We start from the raw sequence: 17,517 nt of genomic DNA on the forward strand, positions 1-17,517 counted from the left end.
CAGACTAGATTTAAATAAATAGAGATCATCTAGACTCGTGTAATTCATAGGTGCTTTGCCTGGGTAACCTTCTCCTACCTTGTAAGCCTCGGGAAACCTGATAAATTCGGGTGGTGGCAGAGTAGAGCTGCTTCTCCAACTAGGATGAGGTGGTGTCTTTTTCTTAATCCTCTTTTTTCTCCTCTGCCTTTATAATTTAAAATAGAGTACCATAGAATAAGAAAGTGCATTGATAATACATCACTAATAATATATCCCCGAATTTGTTTAGGCTCATTGCTCTGGAATTGTTAGAGTTTCTCTGGCTTGGTTTAATACAGTGTGTTCAAGTCACCCATCTCAGTAACAGAAGGCTGAATTATTTCATGATGCAAATAGGATGCTGATTCCCTTGTGGGGAAAGTAGCCCTTTCAGCTGGGCCTTCCAGTGAGCATTTCTTTGTCTGTGGGATTCCCTGGAATCACAGCCCTGCCTGCTGGACGTGGCCAAATGCTGGTTTGTTTGGGTGCTTGTTTGTGTGTCATGCTACCTGTGGGCTTCTTAGGAAGGGATTTGATTTGTCTGTGGTGCTGTTCATATTGCCTGACCCACAGTTACTGTACCTGTCAGATTACCTGCAATGGATTGTTGAGTTTTAGATAGATAGATCTAGTTAGCAGCTCCAAGGGATTTTGGTTCTGTCTGGGTTTTTTTAATTCATAATGGAAAGAGCTGGAGGTAAGGAGAAGAATGCTAACAGTAAAAAAAAAAGTGTGTTTAATGTCTTTTGACCGGTGCAGTACAGCTATGTTTGTGTCTTCTGGGTTTTCTGTGTTGATAGGCAGAAAAGCTTGAATGAGAGTGGAAGGTTATAGTTAATCACTTTAGGTCATGCTTTTCAGTTAGCTTGTAAATTCTTCTTCCATATCAAAACAAAAAAAATGTCATGGTTTTAATTTTCACACTGTCTGTCAGCTGAGGCTCAGACAGAGATAAGCTGTTTTATCTGTTCTGTTAAAGTAATGGTTCCGGACTCATTTGGAGGTCTTTTTTACAGAATAACTGTTCAATCTGGTAGCACAGCAACTTATTAGACAATGCTTTGCTTAATGAAAGGTGGTAGTTTTAAGCCTTGGGTGTCAGATAAATTTATTGTGCAGTTATAGGGCCTCTAGAAAGTAATTCTTTAGCTGTAATGATCACAGTTAAATAAAACTAAACCAAATGAATAAATGACTTTGAGGTGGGTGACAAGTCTATGCAGTCTGTACAGATAAAGATACTAGAGAGATACTAGAATGGACTTCTGGCACATTAAGTGAAGGTCTGCTGTGTTTAGATAAAGGTAGCTGTGAAATAGTAATTAAAAAGAATGAAGAATAACTTCTGATGATGCTTTTTGCTGGGAATAGTCACGCTTCCTGAGGTTCTGGGCCACAAAAGCAGCATTTTACCTGAGAGCACTGGTAGAGGAACCAAATGCTGAAAACCAAAAATGTGGCTGTGAGTGTGGAGTGGGTGTCACATTCTTGAGTCCTCTCTTGGCCATTCCCCTTCCTGCTCATGAGGGATGAAAGGTGCTGAAGTTTGTACTGAGTATCTGTAGTCTGCAGTGGCCTTGGAAGTAAGTAAAGAATTTATGAAACTGAGAAGGATCTTGAAGTCTGGAACTGTTAAAATATATGTTCGTGCAGTATCACATACAGCTTTGATCTGGATGTGAAACCTAAAATGCTGGCTTGCCTCAGGGCCATGAAGTTGTGAAGGGGAAAGGAGTCACTTAAACTGACTTTTGCCAAAAGCTCTTCAGTTCTTTCTTATTCTTGCTTTGGAAAATACTTTATTAACATTCCAAATTCAGGCACTGACCTCAGTAAGGCTGTCCTTAGCACTTTGTTCCCGAAGCATTTTGCTAGAGGGTAATACTGATGTGAAAGAGTATGAAATTGTAGATCTGGCAAGATAAAAAAGCAGTTAATTCATTAGTGGCATCCCTGCTGTGAGTCTTTACTGGTGATGGAAAGCTTGTGGAAGAAATGTTCATGGAGGTGCAGCATGCAATAGTATCATTTTCCAAACAGTTGGTCAATTCATTAGAAAAAAACAAATAAAATGGGAGTATGAGGTTTGGCATGGATTTCTGTAGGGATTCACCCATGGATTGTCACATGACAGGCTTGAAACAGGTCTAATATGCTCTGTGACCTTGGAGTGAAGAGATGTAGCAGTCTCCAGTATTGAGTCCTCCTTGTTCCCCCAGGCAGTCCCTTTGCCAGCAGTTGTGACCTCTGTATCAGAGCTGGGCAAAGGGAATGTGTTTTGGGAGTCCCTGGGATGTTGGACTCTGTACAGGTGTGCAGCTGAGTGCAGGCAAGTGCACACACTGGTGCAAGCTCTGCCACAGAAGCAGTAATTCTCTGCAGAAGGGTGGATTTTGGAGCTCTTTGGGCAGATACTGCCCAATTCAGGTGTGGAATGTCAGCTTAGGTGGGATAATGTGACTTGTACCTCTTGTGGAGGAGCTTGCACAGCTGAGTCCTTCAGCATAAGGAGGAAGCCTTGGAGCTGCAAGAGGACCCTTGTGTAAGATGTGGAAATGGAAGTGTTCTGTTTATGAAACAGTAGGAACTGTGTTCCTTTAAAAGTTCTGTTGAGGTGTGAGGGTCTATAATGTCCAATTTGTGTGAGTGCACAGCTTTGTAACAGCAGTGGACACAAAATATTCCAGCAACTGCACTTCCTGAGGCTGTATTGTTTAACCACCTGTCCTAAAGGTCTGGAGCTGTTGTACCTGGAGCATCAGCGCCTGGCTGCAATTTTTGCTTAAGTTACATTGCATTACATTTATAAAAATAAAAACATAAAAATGTGTTTCGGTGGTTTTGATTGGGTTTTGGTTTTTTTGTTTGGTTGTTTTGGGGTTTGTTTTTTTTTTCCTATTTTGTTGTTTGGTTGATTTTTTTTTTAAATTTATTTATTTAAACAAGTGTGTGCACTCAAGGTCTTTTCCAAATGTAGAAATACTGATTATGGAAGATAAAATGGAGAAAAAAAGCTTGTTAAACAATCACATTTGAAACTGGATGGACTGGATGTTTATAAAAAGGCTTTTTACAAACATTTAATTGCAAACGCTTTTCTCCCAGTTCATTTCTGCCACTAAATGAAAGTTTGATTCAGTGGGAGTAGGATCAAGGCTACTAGTGAAGTTCTGGCCTTGCATTTGAGTGTTAAAATAACAAAACAATTCACTGAATACAAGGATTTTGGCATATTCTTTGCATGTCTTTACCTGTTCCTGCCTCTGTTTGTCAGTTACTCGAAGTTATTTCTTTGCTACCAAAATTTTGTAGCTGTAATGCAGGGAAACTTGTAAAAAGCTCCTGCTTTAGACTGCAGCACTGCTTCTTCTCCTTTGTGGGAATATTTGTGGATATTGCAGTGTGAGATGGGGAGCTCAGCTTTGGGGTTCAGAAAAATCCTGTTCTCTGCTGCTGGTTTCCCAAAGTGTGCAACAAGGTAATGTCTGTGTTTGAGGACCATTCTGGGGACAAAACCAGCAAACTAATGCAGCTGAGTAACTGAAGCAAACCGTAAAGCTTCATGAAAAGAGGAGAATGGCCTCCTGAACCAGGCTGTTTGAGGCCCTTGGAAGGGTCGTATGTTCCTGCTGGGCATAAAATAGGGAGAAGTGGCTCTGTATGAAGTTCTTGGAAGAAAGAAAAGGGCAAGGGATGAACAGGAATGTGTTTGCAGGAGCTCATGTGACAGCTCTGCTGGTGAAACAAGGTGGCAATACAATACAACATCTAAAGTGCCTTGGCCTGAGTGCTCTGTATACAGCTGGTTTGGTCAGATCTTCCCAAGGACAGATCGGAGCAATAGCAAAACTGTATTCTTCAGGTGTTTGTAAAACCACTCTTATTTCAGTAGCATGTGAGAAGCGAAACATAGAATTTTGCTAGTAGGTTTTCTTTGGTTTTGTTTTTCCAGTGGAGGTTTGAAGAGTAAATGGAGTTCCTGAAACAAATCCTGAGACTAGAGAAAGCGTACTTCAAATTCTTGGATAAAAGGAAAGCTGAAACTCAAACATTGTTAGTTTTAAATTTCGCTGTGTCCTTTGTGTCTCCTGTCTCTCATTAAATTGCAGCCAGGCTTTGGAACCTTTTTTTTCATTTGCCTTTATACCTAATAATGAGCAACTGTGTACCTCAGACAAACCAGATGAGCAACACTTGGTTTCTTAGGGCAGTGTAATCTTTTGTATCTACAAATGGATGGGCGGAATCCTTTCTGTAGTATTAAGGGGTGGAAACTCCAGGAATTAAGTGCTCCCTCTATACTGTAGTAATGTGAAAATTTGAGACTTTGAGCAGGAGATTGAAATGTAAGTTTTCCCTTTTGTCCAATCCCACCCATCTGTCCTTAGCATCACAACTCCTCAGTGTTCAAAAAAGTGTTTTAACTAAACGTGAAGAATTTTTGAGCTTTGGCATTTGTGCCTCCACAAGCTAAATCACTTGGCACAGCTCTGAACTTTTATTTTCAGTAAAATTTTCTCAGCAACACTATTTTAATGTTCAGGAGAGATGTTCCTGAAAGTCTGTAATGAAACCAGAGTCAGGGCTTATTTTTATACTGTAGAGGTGGTATTTTTGTGTGTATTTATATATATGTGCATGTGTGTGGGTATAAAAATACATATGTGGAAATGAGAAGATGATTTAATTTAAGTAGCATTACTCTGGATGTGAGTAGTGTAAGACTGATCAGAAGAATCATCTGGAACGTTCAGAAGTCCTTTCAAAGTACAAGCTTGTAATTGATTGAGGAGCTGATGAAAGAGATGCAGCACTATTTGTTTATGGATGGTAGAGCACTGAGATATAAACAGGTCCTGTGTGTGACCAGGATTATTCTGCTGTTTGAATTGTAAACTTCTGGAAATTATTTTAGTAAGTTTTGCATCTGAAGATATTTGCATCCCTCTCTTTTGATATGATTCTCAGGTGAATTTGCTGTTAAGGGCATAAAGGCCCTTTTGGCTCCTGGGCACAGCAGTGAGTGGGCCTTGGCTGGTTGGGTGTGTAACACTTTAGCAAAGACACAAACCAGTGTCTGTGCCAGAGTTATGCAGATATGAGAGCTCCAGATTTAAATAAGATGAAGTCACTTGTTTAAGGAGTTCAATACAGGCCTTTGAAAGTATGTTAATTCCAAGTAGCTCTGGAGAAAGGATAGATAAAGAAACTGGTGTGAAAGACTACATATGGGGCTTCACACAATACTGCATTGCAGGAATATAAAACAAATTGTTTTGTATGGGCAAGATCAGTTATTTACAGAGCACATTATTGTGGGTGGCTGAATTTCTCCATCAGCACTTTCCTTGTTAATCACTGATACAACTTCAATATAATTGGTTTGGTTTATCTGGAAGTTCTTTTATGGCACCACTGTCTCTTATATTGGCAGAAATTCTGTTGAGCAGCTGCTCTGGTTCTGCATCTGTTCTGATGTTCTCCCATGGACATCATTTACTTCCAGGCACTTTCCTGGTGTGACTTTCTTGCCTTACTGGGGCATCCAGAATGGTCATTCTTAAGTCATGGAAACTTAGGAATTCAAGGTGTGCATAAAGCCTTGGTTTTCATGTGCCTTGAAGCTCTCAGTGCTGTGATCAGGGCTTCAGAAATGCTTTGCATCCTTTATATGCTGTTCCAGATGAACCTACTGGCTGATTTGCAAGTACAAGGGAAACAAAATTCTGGTTTCCTCCCCATGAAGGGAGGCAGGGTGCTGGGACAGTGACAGGGTACCTCCTGATGCTTGTGTTTGGGTGAAGTTAACCACACTGTTTTCTGGATGAAATTTCAAGGAATCAGTCGTGCAGAAAGTCTGTCTTTGCCTTCTAGCACTGCCAGGCAAGTCAATAGATCTTTTTTAAATATTTGGCAGTTTTCTGAGGTATGCTGGTTATGGTGTTAATTCACTTCTGCAGGGTGATTGTGTACCAGCACTGAGTTTCAGAGCCTGATGCTGCAGCTCCTGTCAGTTTTTCAGTAATATATTTTATTCACCCATGTATTTTAATAATTTTATTATACTTTCCAGTTCTTTGTTCTCCTCTTTGGTTAACAGGAGTGGTCTGTACTTCTGACTATACTGTTTGCAAGAGTTTTAAAAAATGTGTTCCTCACATTAGCATATGTAAATGTGAGTGCAGTGTGTGCTAGACGAGGAGCATGTCACATTTGTCCTTAGCAAATTCATCTCATGTGGGTAATTCTTTCAACCAAGACATGTTATTGTATTACCTGAGGTTAGAATGCGTCTTGGTCATGGTGACACATTTATCTTGTATTTTATGATGCAATCTTATCACATCCCATTTCTTTTTTCTTTCCTATTCAGCTTTTCATTTGTCAGTGACAGCCATGACACCAGTTAGTGGCACAGTAATATCAGGGCTATGTATTAGTGCACACTGCTGGCAAGTTTTAAGGGCAATACTTTGCTTCTAAGGTACAATATTCATTTTAGCAGGTTGTTTCTGGAGGGAAGAGCCATTTGTAATTACATCAAAAGCACTATCCATCAGTCATTTTAGATGTAGGAGATGGCAAAAAAGACTTACTTGGATAACGTTCAGGGAATATGAAGCAAACAGAAGGTGACACCGCACCCTTCTCTCACCGCAAAGAGTGCAAAGCAGCACTGATTAATTCTTTATATACTGGTGATGGACCTTTGTATTTACAGTTGCAGCTTTTATATTTTAACATACAAAAATAAGAATTTTCCATCCACTGTATGAAAAAGCAAAGTGAGAGGGAGAACATTATTCAGTTAATTGCTGAAAAAGTTGTGACCCTTCTTAATATGTTGGTTTAAAAAATTTATTTTTTCCCTGCCATGTCTTCAAGGGCCAAATCTCTTCAGAGAAAACTGCTGCTATATAGGTAAGCAGGATTGAGGTACAGACTTTCAAACCTTTAAGCTAGTACGCACCAGCTGTAGATATGATTAGAGATCAATTAAGAAGTGCTGCGTCAATCTGCTGAATAATTTGGAAAACCTGACTGCTGGTTTTGATGTGTAAATAGGAACTGAAGCATCTGCCTGCAGTTTCTCTAAATCTAGTGTGACACACTGTTAATCTAGTAAGTTTTTCTTCTTGGTTTTTGAGACTCCAGTCAGAATAATCTTTGTTTCATTTACATGGGATCAGTTTTATTTTTCTTTTTCCCACAAAGCTGACACTTCAAAATTTCAGCTTGACAGTGCCAGCGCAAACTTTACAGTAGTCAGATAAAACGTAATTTTCTTCTTTTGCTGCCTTCACTGAGAGGCATAGCAGATAATGTGTAACACCCATGCCTAGCTTGGCTGAATTCCAGAGCCTTTCCAGAAAAAGACACTGGTAAAATCAGCATCTGCCATGTAAATCAAGATAGTAAAGGAAGAGTCATGTCCACAGCAGCTGAAGTGCTGTATGTGCTTGCATAAAGACACTGCAAATGTGTGGGTGTATTTCATGAATTGTTGCTCTTTGAATTTTCTTGTTCAGAGAAACTTGGCTGAGGTACATTAAGTAGATACTGTTTTGGCAACTGAAATCACAAAAATATTTACGAAGTCTGTTGGGTTCTTCCCCCATGTTCTTATCCTTCCTTCCTGTATTTAAAATTCCCTTAAGTGTTTTGTTTTAGTCTTCTAAAAATTCATCGTTTTCCTTTAAAGGGACAAGGAGAATTAGTTTTCTCCTGGTTGTAAATTACACAGAAATGTTTTTGAAAAATGCCTTTTATGTTTATGACTGAAACACAACACTTAAACTACTCCTTTTTCTAATATTTCCTGTGGGTTTTTGAATGGCAAAAAATTTGGGAGAAGGTACTTTTCTTCCCTCTTAAAATGCAGCTCTCATGTTCTCCTGAGGTAAAACGTCGAGATGTCTTTGTTGAGCACTTCATGATATGCCCTAAATAGATGGTGTCTGTTTTGGAGTTCTGCTCTATCATGGTTCCTGCAGTGGTGGTGGGAATGCAGCCCTGGATGCCCAGAGGACCAGAGGATGGCGTGGGCTCCTGGTCCCACCCGGCTGCGCGCGGGCTGTCCGCCTTGCTGGGAGGCACCTCTGGGACACGCCTTGTGTGGGGGAGGTACTGTGAGGTGACGAAGGCTGCCTTCTCCATTGGACAAACAAAACTCAAATATTGGTCCTGGCGACTCTTGAGGTCCGGTTTCTCAGAATTGTTGCCCAGTTTGCCTTGTTGAGCAGTGCACTTCAGCCTCGGGTTACACTGCTGCTTCTCAATTTTTTGTCTTGTTCCTGAATTTCTCCACTCCGTTCTGATAGTGCCCAAAGCCATATAGAGCTGGTGTTCTGCAGCACTCGTGTCTTGTGAACTCTGGAGAAGTACAGTGCAGATTTTGGCTACAGGTAGGTCCAAGACTCTCTAAAATTATGTCTTTGGATTTAGCTGAGAATTGAAGGAAAAGGAAGAGTGCATGAACAGATCAATTCCATTGGAAATGAAAGAGTTAAGAACGGAAATCTGATTGCACAGCTGAAATCTCAAGAGGAACTTGTGGTCTCTTGAGAGAACATGCCATTCAGCACCGTTGCACAGAGTTATTTCATTCTTAATTTTAATTGACATGTCCCAGAATGCAGCCTTCTCTGACAAATCCAGGCGGCACAGAGGAATTGAGAGTCTCAGTCTCTGTGTGGGCGATTGCTGTGTTTCAAATTCAGGTCATCATTAGTTTCCCTTTGATACTAGCATCTTTTCTGCCTACCTTATTCACTCAATAGGCTGATGAAATTTGAATGAATCTTCCCCTAAGTAAGATGTTGGTCACCTCCTGGGATTTCAGCGTAATAATCTTGCCCTGATCTTTTTATCTTTTATGACAGTTTTAGCCTCTTGCTTCATTGGCAAGGCTGTCCTGTGCAACTTAAATAACAGGAAGATAATTATTTTATTGTTGTAAAAACTGGGGTGCATAGGTGTTTCAACTATTTTGGGGGAGACACCTCAAGGAAAACATTTTTCTGGTGTAACATCAATTTTTCATAAGTCTTCTGCATTTACTTCAGATACAGTTAATTATAAACCCAGCAAGAGTGGGGAACCATGCAGCTCCATGCTGTAGTAGTTGTGAGGAGTAGAGATATCTGCCTTAAGTATTTCTTTAATATTTTGTATCTCCAATATTGATTGCATTTTTAAAATAAGATGTATGATTGACCAGTATTTGGATTATCCAAGAGTTTACAGAGTTTTCTTACAGCCTTTGTCTCTGCTTTGTATCCAGTAGGTAGCAGGTTGAAGAAATAATCTTGCTAAGAGCCTAATTGCACTGAGTCGCCACAAATATGGTGGAAAACTTGTGCTACAGAATGTCACCTTGTCATTTAATTTGTTCTTAATCTGTAGAGGCGCAGATGAGGACAACTGCAGGTATACCTGGAACGCTGGAGGTTTCCTTGGGGTGTAGACTTGACTACCACTCCAGCTTATTGATCAGTGTCAGTGTTACAGGTCTAAATGCTTGAAAAATATAAATTTCCAAAGTAGAATTTTGTTCTAGTTACATTCTGTGTATTCTGTTATTAATATTCTTTGTCTTCTCAGCTATTTAAATGTTTGCTGGCATACATTTAAAGGTGGAGTAGCTATGAAAAGACAGTCTGCATTACCTTTGGAATTCTGCATAACACTAGCTCTTTCATAGAAACCATGGAGTGTTTAATGGTGATCTTGGTGATGATCAGACTTACTGCATTTGTAGAAGAACGTTTATTTACAAAGGGTCACTCTCAGCTTAAGGACATTATTTCAAGTCGTCTTAAGGTTTTGGATTTGAGCCCACTGTTCAGCTTTTCCAGAAAAATTATCAGTGATAATGAAGGTAGACTAAGGAGGACATAAGGCATGATATGATACATCCTTAATTGTTTGTGTTTTCCCTGTGAGCATAAATAGGATCTGCTGTGTTTTAACATCATAAATGGTTTTGTATTTTTACTACTTACCAAGGCTGAAGTAAGCTATTGTGAGTTGCCTTCCTAGAAAGCCTAAGTGTTGCTCCTTGGGCAGAATTCTTCACTTAACGCAAATTAACAAATGTCAGTTGCCTAGCTGGTTTCTGATAATATTTGAATGCTCCTAGATAGAAGGAGACAAAGTTCCCTGAATTGAGGGGTGGTTAGCCACGGTGTCTGGACAGTGCAGTTCAGTGCACTGCTCCAAGTGATGCTGGAACTGAGTATGTAGTTCATGGCCCCTTTTCCTGCTTCAGCTTGTCCCCAGGCTGATATGAATTTCATAAACCCATAGCTATAGCCTATAACCTCCATCAAACTTTTTCTCCAAATTTTGATCTGTGACACTATACCTGGAATATTTCCTGGATGCAGGCCTTCCCCTCGTCTCTGGTTGGTAAGCAAGTGAATTTTACTGTTGGTGTGCTGTATAAGGTCCTGTAGAACTTGCTTTTGCCTGATGTCATTGTGTTTATTGTCAAGCAAGGCATGGAAATAATTATCATCTCTGATTGGTGTTTCTTAGGAGAAATAATCACTGCTGGTTTAATTTTCATGGTGTTTCTCTGGTTTGGGCTTTGGAGCAGGAAGGGAGCCCTACCCAGGCTTTGTCCATGGGTGGTTTCAGGAATAGGTGCTGTGCTCAGAAGATTCAGAAGAGAAAGGAAGTTTAGTCCTGTTACCTGGTCTCCTTCCGGTATTGGAATTCTTGAAAAATATATCTTTGCTTGATTTTTAAGCATGTGAATTAAAAATACTGTAATTTAATGTGTTTATACTCTTGCACAGCTGCCTGCCTGCCTTAGCTGGGGTGGGGGCTTTATTAATAATTAAACCATGAATTTGTTTGAGTTTGACTAGCCTCAGTGCAGAAACAGCCTGCTGAAATAGCTGACTTGGAGGTAAGTATGAGAGCTTCATTCTCAGCAGAATTCCTTCTCTCATGTTGTTTCCTCAAAAGCCTAAAGGTTCCAGAACCTCTTGGTATGTACGTGTGTCTGTTCCTAAGCTAGAATGTGCATATTATTACAGATAGACTTGACAGTGTGGACTGTACCATGCAAATCTGGAATATGTCCCTGTGTATATTGCTTGTTTATTCTTTCTTAAACTTAGTTTTTTTCTTCCCTGCCCACAGATGCCCTTCTGCTAGAGGTTTGGAGGAAAAACCCCAAAGCCCCATGTTGTTTATGTGCACAGCCTATTGTTCAGTCAAACTGCATATTATCAATGGTCACATGCTTTGCTTAAATATTTTATAAGATCATTGCACTATATGCTAACCCTGGCTTCTTTCTGTTGTCTGGTTGTGCATTTCCATTTAGACTTAGTTAGTAATCTAGACAGGCTTGAAATGTGTACGTTTATAGCAGATATTTGATTTCAGACATGCTTTGTTTCTAAAAGTTCCCTTTTGTTGTGCTCAAATGACAGAGGTTTGAATAGTAAAGGGGTTTTTTTCTCTTCTCTTGTGATTGTACAATGCTGAAATAATCTCTTATCTGCAAATAATCTCCTGCCCCCTCATGCCTCCGACATGAGACAAAAGCCATGCAGGTGCACGTCAGAGGATTGGATTAAATGTGAAGGCAGGTTTCAGATGCAGGCTGAAGGTGAGAACTGTCCCAGCTGGCTGAGGAGTGTCCTGTGCCAGGAAAGTCTCTGCACAGGCACCTCTGGATCCCCCAGTGAGGCAGGGCTCTGCTGTGCAGGAGAGCTCTGTGCCTTCCTCTGAGGTCACATGCCTCTCTTGCTTTGTTCCTTGGCTTTTGGAACGCTGTCCCTTCTAGGATAAGGCCAGGTAGAAGAATAGAGAAATGCTGAAAAGAAAATAATAGGAGCTGTTGGAACTGATCTTCTCCTGGCTCTGGGTGGAGAAAGGTCTGCGTGGTGTGAGTGCAGCAGTGTGCGTTGCACTGCCCTGCTGGTACTTCTGGTCCAGTATCGGGAAGGCAGTGCTTGATCTCTGCTTTCCACTTCTCTCCCCGAGTCTCCAATCATATAATAGAGAAATTTACAGGAGCTTTGTTTCTAAACTTGACAGAAATAGGTTTGGACTGTCTGCAGGTTCAGTAGACATTAAGACTCCTGAGTCAGTCTCCACAGTGGCTGATGTTGTGAGCAATAATGATGATTCCTGTTTTTAGGGGGGAGGATGAGTTTTGTTCTTATTTTGGCCAGAACTACTTGTTATTATGTTGGGGTCATTTGCCCTGAGGGCAAGTGAAAGCAGCTTTGTTACTTGGGTTCAAGCTCCAGAGTTTACTGTCTGATAAGACCAGTTTCTGCCTTCTCCCCATCCAGGCAGATTTAGTGGAATGGACTTCTGATTCTTTGCTTAGAAAGTTCTTCTAGGGTCATTATTTCTGAAGGTGACTTAATTTACAGGAAACACATTCAGCTTCTTGCAGTGTGTGCATCAAGAATATTTGAGTAGATGATTAATCTGAGGAACTGGAAGTTAATTGGGAGGGAAATTGTTGCTTTAGAGATGTGCTAAATAATTACCATTTTTCTATATTTAGCTGACTGTTGAAGTAACATAAGATGTAAAGAAGATAAATCTCTATAGTCCAATACTCCTCATTTTGGAGGGACAATACACTAATTCAAATAGCAAAATGTTTCTTCATTTAGCTCACTGAATTTTCTAAGTGCAGAAAGATGCTGTCTGTCAAGAAGGTTTGGGAGCTACTCAATGCCTTATATGTAATATACTTTTGAAAATTTCAGCTTCCTTAAAAGTTCTCCAGAACTAAAAAGCATATTGTAAATACTTTGTAGCAGGGAGACTGGAGGCTCTGCTGTTCCTCACATTCTGTGATGATACCTTTACACTCCACAAGGCCTTGTAGGTGGCTGAACTGCTGCAAACTGTCAGACTAGACCCAAGCTCTGGGTTATCTTTGTGGTTTCTTGCTTTAGGGGACAGGGAGTTGCTACCAAACAGGAGCAGGAGGCTGTTATGGAGGGTGTTGATGGCACAGCAAGTTGTTTGCTGGTGCTGAGTTGAGCTTTCAGCTGTCAGGTGGTGCTCTTGAAGTCAGTCTTATTGAAGTTTAATTGAAATGTGATGAATGAAGATTGTGTGCAATGTATCAGTTGCATTTTTGTAGCTGACAATAGCAAGGATCAATTTAGTGAGAAGCACATTAGAGCATACTATGGCTGCTGATTTAGCATCTAAGTGAGGACCATTTTTCTCATGAAGTGGCTGTGAATGTCAGCATATAATAATGTGGGGTGATATGTCAGTACCATGGAGACAGTCTGTCAGAGATTACATGAAATTAATTCTAGACAACAATGATGTAAAGGTTAAACAAGCACAGAGTATGTCAGGGAGCAGATATCTGTTAGAGTATTAGGAATATATTGCAGATATAAAGAACATACATGAAACATGCCTCTTTCTTACCCCTAGTGGGGACCATGTGGTTACAGGTGCCTGGTTTAAGGGGGTTGATTTGCTAGTCATGAGCCTCAGGAACCTGTTCTTTAAAGAAGTTAGGTCACACAGGCAGAGAGTGTAGAGGTTTTTACAATGATGACTGATAAGGAGCCATATTTTAAGGAGATTTTTAAAAGGGAGGGTGTGAAGGGTATGTTTGTATGCTTTGACTTGCTGAAGTGATCCCTTTAGAGGGATCGGGGGAGACTGAAGGTGAGCAGAGCCAGCTTTACCAGACCATCAGTCCAGCTGGGGAGTGGGGAGATGAGACAGACTGGGCAGGCTTTAGCACATCTCCTAGAGATAACTGAACTTTTGCTCCTTCCCTGAAAGGAATGAATTCTGGAGGGATTGTCAACACTTTGTTACTGAGCTAAAGGTAAGCAGGTCACAGTTCCTGGGTACTGTGCTCTGTGCTGAGGAAACCAGGGAAGGTAACTTTGGGGTTATCTAAGGGAGAATATCTGTCCTTCTGGCATTTTGAGGGGTGTAGCTTTCAGACCATGCCTGAAAATACAGTGAGACGCTTTAAACTGCGTGGAACAGATATTTCTTATTTTACTTCGTATCTCTTAACATTATGGCATATTAATTATTTGGACAGATGTGTTTTTGGATGTGGTAGATAACCAGAAGACATTCCAGACTTATTTTTATATCTGTTTGCCTGTCTGATGAGCAAAAGGAAACTTGCGGTCTTCTGTGCCACAGTTAGAAAGCGGTGCTGAGTGAAGTCTGTTTATTTAGCCCCAGGTAAAGCTGATCATTACTATGCATGAGTTTATGGCCACTGCAGATTTGAATGTGGGGGAGGCAATTCAGAAAGGCTTTGAGGTTTGTTTTTCCCTGTTGGCTTGCTTTAGGTGGGGAGTGTCTGGAGAGGAACTGGAATGCAGATTTATAATTTCAAAAACAGTAGGATATATTTTGGAGCAAGAGACTCACCATGTGGCTGAGGCTGGAAGGGACTTCTGGAGGTCATCTGGTCCCAACCCTCTGCTCAGGAAGGGCCACTTGCATGTGGCTTTTGGCTGTGTCCAGCCTCCCAGGGCAACCTCTGGCAGTGTTCAGTCAGCCTCAGAGTTTGGTGTTGAGACAGAACTTCATGTTTGAGTTTGTGCCCAAAGCCTCTTGTCCATACCCTGGACATTACTGACTCCATTCTCCCTGCACCATCCTGTCAGGTATTTATATACACTGATAAGATCCCACACAATTTTTCTCTTTCTAGGCTGGTATATCTCCTGATAAAGATTTTTAAACAATCACCAAGCATGCCAAGAGGCTGAAAAATTCAAGGGGTAGCCCACTGAAAAATAAGTAAATTAAAACATCAGAAGGTGCTAAGCTCAGGTGATGCTGGTAAAACCAGTCAGCTGGTTTAGTAAGGTGGAAGTTAATTTCATGATGCAAAAAGTAACCAGAATACTGATTTTGATGGTATTTTGTTTGTTTCCAGAACTCTGTTCAACTGACCAGCTCAAAAAAGAAAGGTTGTAAGGCATACCCACTTTAGCTTCTAGGAGATAGGTAGTTCAATGCTGCCTGTTGTCTTTTCAAGTAAACTACTTACAACTTCCACTTGAATGTTGTTTGTTAAGGAAAATCTTGTGTAAATAAATTGGTTTTGAATTAAGTAACAGCAGGTAAATGGAATAGGCTTTTTCTGCTATAGTGGGTGCACAGTCTGTGCTAGCTCCATTGCTAAATATGTAGAAGGAGTTGACTTTTTTCCTTTTGCCTGCCTCATCCAAAGTTCAACTTTGTGCTCTTCCCTGAGCAGACGTTTTGTGTGAGCCTCGTGAACTGTGAGTCAGAGCAATGATGTGCAGAGCTCTGTGCCAAAGGCTGAGCATCTTTCTGTACCATTATTTTGCTATACGTGGTCTACGTGTTGGTTGAAATTTTACGTGTGGTTATGACCCCTCCTCTTCCAAGTGACCTATTTCTGCATTTCTCATGCTGTAGATTTTATTGGAGAGGAGGCTTAAGTTGGTGGCAGTGTCTCCTTCAGTAGCTGTGAGTGTGGGAGTTGAAGATAGAAGGCAGTTGTATCAGAAGGACAACAATTAAATTCCTAGGATCTACACTTTGCTGATAAAAGGTAGTTGGAGTACTAGGAGAACCTTGGAGACAGGTTGTAAGAGCTTTTATGAGTAACAGAGATAAATTGATTGTGCTGTGCCTATAAGAACTTCACTGTTTTTGTTAGGAAAGTGATAGATTTATTTTAAACTATTGCAAACTTCCCAAATTGATTATTGCCAGTTGCAGAATGCAGTGCTGGAGAGGCAGCTTTGCAGAGAGAGTTGTTGGACAGTAAATTGCAGGACAAACTTTTGGTTGTTGAGCAGTGCAGTTGAGAACATGCCAGCTTTTTTAACTGCGGTATCTGGAGCCTGCTGATGTTTCCAGGGGCATTTGGAATGGCAGCTGACTAGTGAGCCAAGTGCAGGAGGATCATTGCTTAGGAAATACTCCCTGTTAAATTTCCTGATTTTAAGAATATTTTTGTCATCCTTTAAATGTGACAGGTGCTAATCAAGTGGAGGAAGGTTAAGACTTTTTTCCCCTGATCTTTCCTGGAATTGATACGAGATTTCCATTTCCATAGGTTTGGAGAATTCCAATTCCACATTTCTTACCTGCCATGATGCGATGTGATGGTGATGCAGCAGTGAGGCACCTTAACTGCACCATGGCTTTTGGAATGTGGCTATTGGCATTGTTACTGTCCTGATTAATGTCTTTGTTTTTCTTTCCTTGTGCTTGGAAGGTCTACATAGAACAGTTAACCTTCTGTGCCATAAGGCTCCCTGGGTTTGTTTATTTTTCTACAGAGAAAAAAATCTAAAAAAGAATCCTATACTGTTTGCTTTGTCCTCCCTCTGTCCACCTTCTATCTTGTACGCCTTGTTTTTATTAAACAGAAAAAATTAGTCAAAAAAGCGCACACGTTCTTAAGGGTGAGGCTTGTCTTGCTGCTGAGAGTTAGGGCAAGCTTTGGGGGCCCATCACCAGCCTGAAGAAGGGTTCCATAGTGGCTTTTCCTGAGGAACCCTACTTCAGTGTGTTTTTTACAGAAGTCTGTCAGCTTGTCTGTGGGGAATCAATGTAGCATTCTGTGTGTTGTTGACTACCTCTGAGAATATCAGCAAATAGCTATTCTCTGAAGTTCGGGATAAGTCAACCAAAAACTACTCTTCCCAGTGGGTGATGTGATTTTTCAAGACTTCTGTATGCAAAACCTGAAATGATAAAGTACTAAGTTTGATGATTTGAATCTAGATTTTTTTAGATAACAACAGGAAGTGGAAAGGCATATTGGGACACTCCATCCTTGCCCCACTAAACCCTAATCTAAACCCTGCAGAGTTTCCCCCTGTGCACTCTGTGTTCCTGCTGCAGGCTCAGGGTCTTTGCCTCTGCTGGAAACATTTCAGTTGGGCATGTTCCTCACAAAGCAGAAAGGAAAAGGAGCTGTAGGAAGGTTTTTTCCTTTCTTTATAATGACTAATTTCATCCCTCTCCCCTATTAACAGGCAAATGGTCAGTCTTTGGGCAGGTTAAATGTATCTGAATGTTTTGACAAAGTAAATAATACATGCCCTATGTGGGCTGAGATGAGAGCAGGCACGGTGCCAGAAGCACCTGTGGCTCCAGGGCTGAAGATTGGACTTTTTGCTGTGTGTGTGTTGCCAGCAGCAGTGAGAAGTCCAGATGCTGATCCCTGGGTATTAAGTAGGTGGTTAGAGACATGGCAAATGAAACATATGTAGTCAACACTGGCCACAAAGTACAGCCAGTGGGAGTTTTTGCACATACATGGGATGTCTGACCTGTTTGAGATGGATAATAAAAAAACAAACAGTAAGAATTTGTATATATATTCTTCAAACAGGTGTTCCTGTTTGAAGCAGCTTGTTGGAGACAATGTCAGGTTGCTGTCCTGACTACTTCTGGTTATGTTTCTAGTTTGAAAGCTCTTGTTTGAATACCATGGTACCTCTCTCCTTCTCACTTTTCTGGTTT

General features: G+C 40.8%; 1 protein-coding gene across 12 annotated transcripts in view; it reads left to right on the top strand.

Annotated features, from left to right (window-relative positions):
• Positions 1-17,517, top strand: part of ARVCF (ARVCF delta catenin family member) — a 248,060-nt gene that overhangs the window by 109,968 nt on the left and 120,575 nt on the right. The window lies entirely within an intron of this gene.

Source organism: Parus major, chromosome 15 (assembly GCF_001522545.3).
Source record: "Parus major isolate Abel chromosome 15, Parus_major1.1, whole genome shotgun sequence".
Classification (NCBI taxonomy): domain Eukaryota; kingdom Metazoa; phylum Chordata; class Aves; order Passeriformes; family Paridae; genus Parus; species Parus major.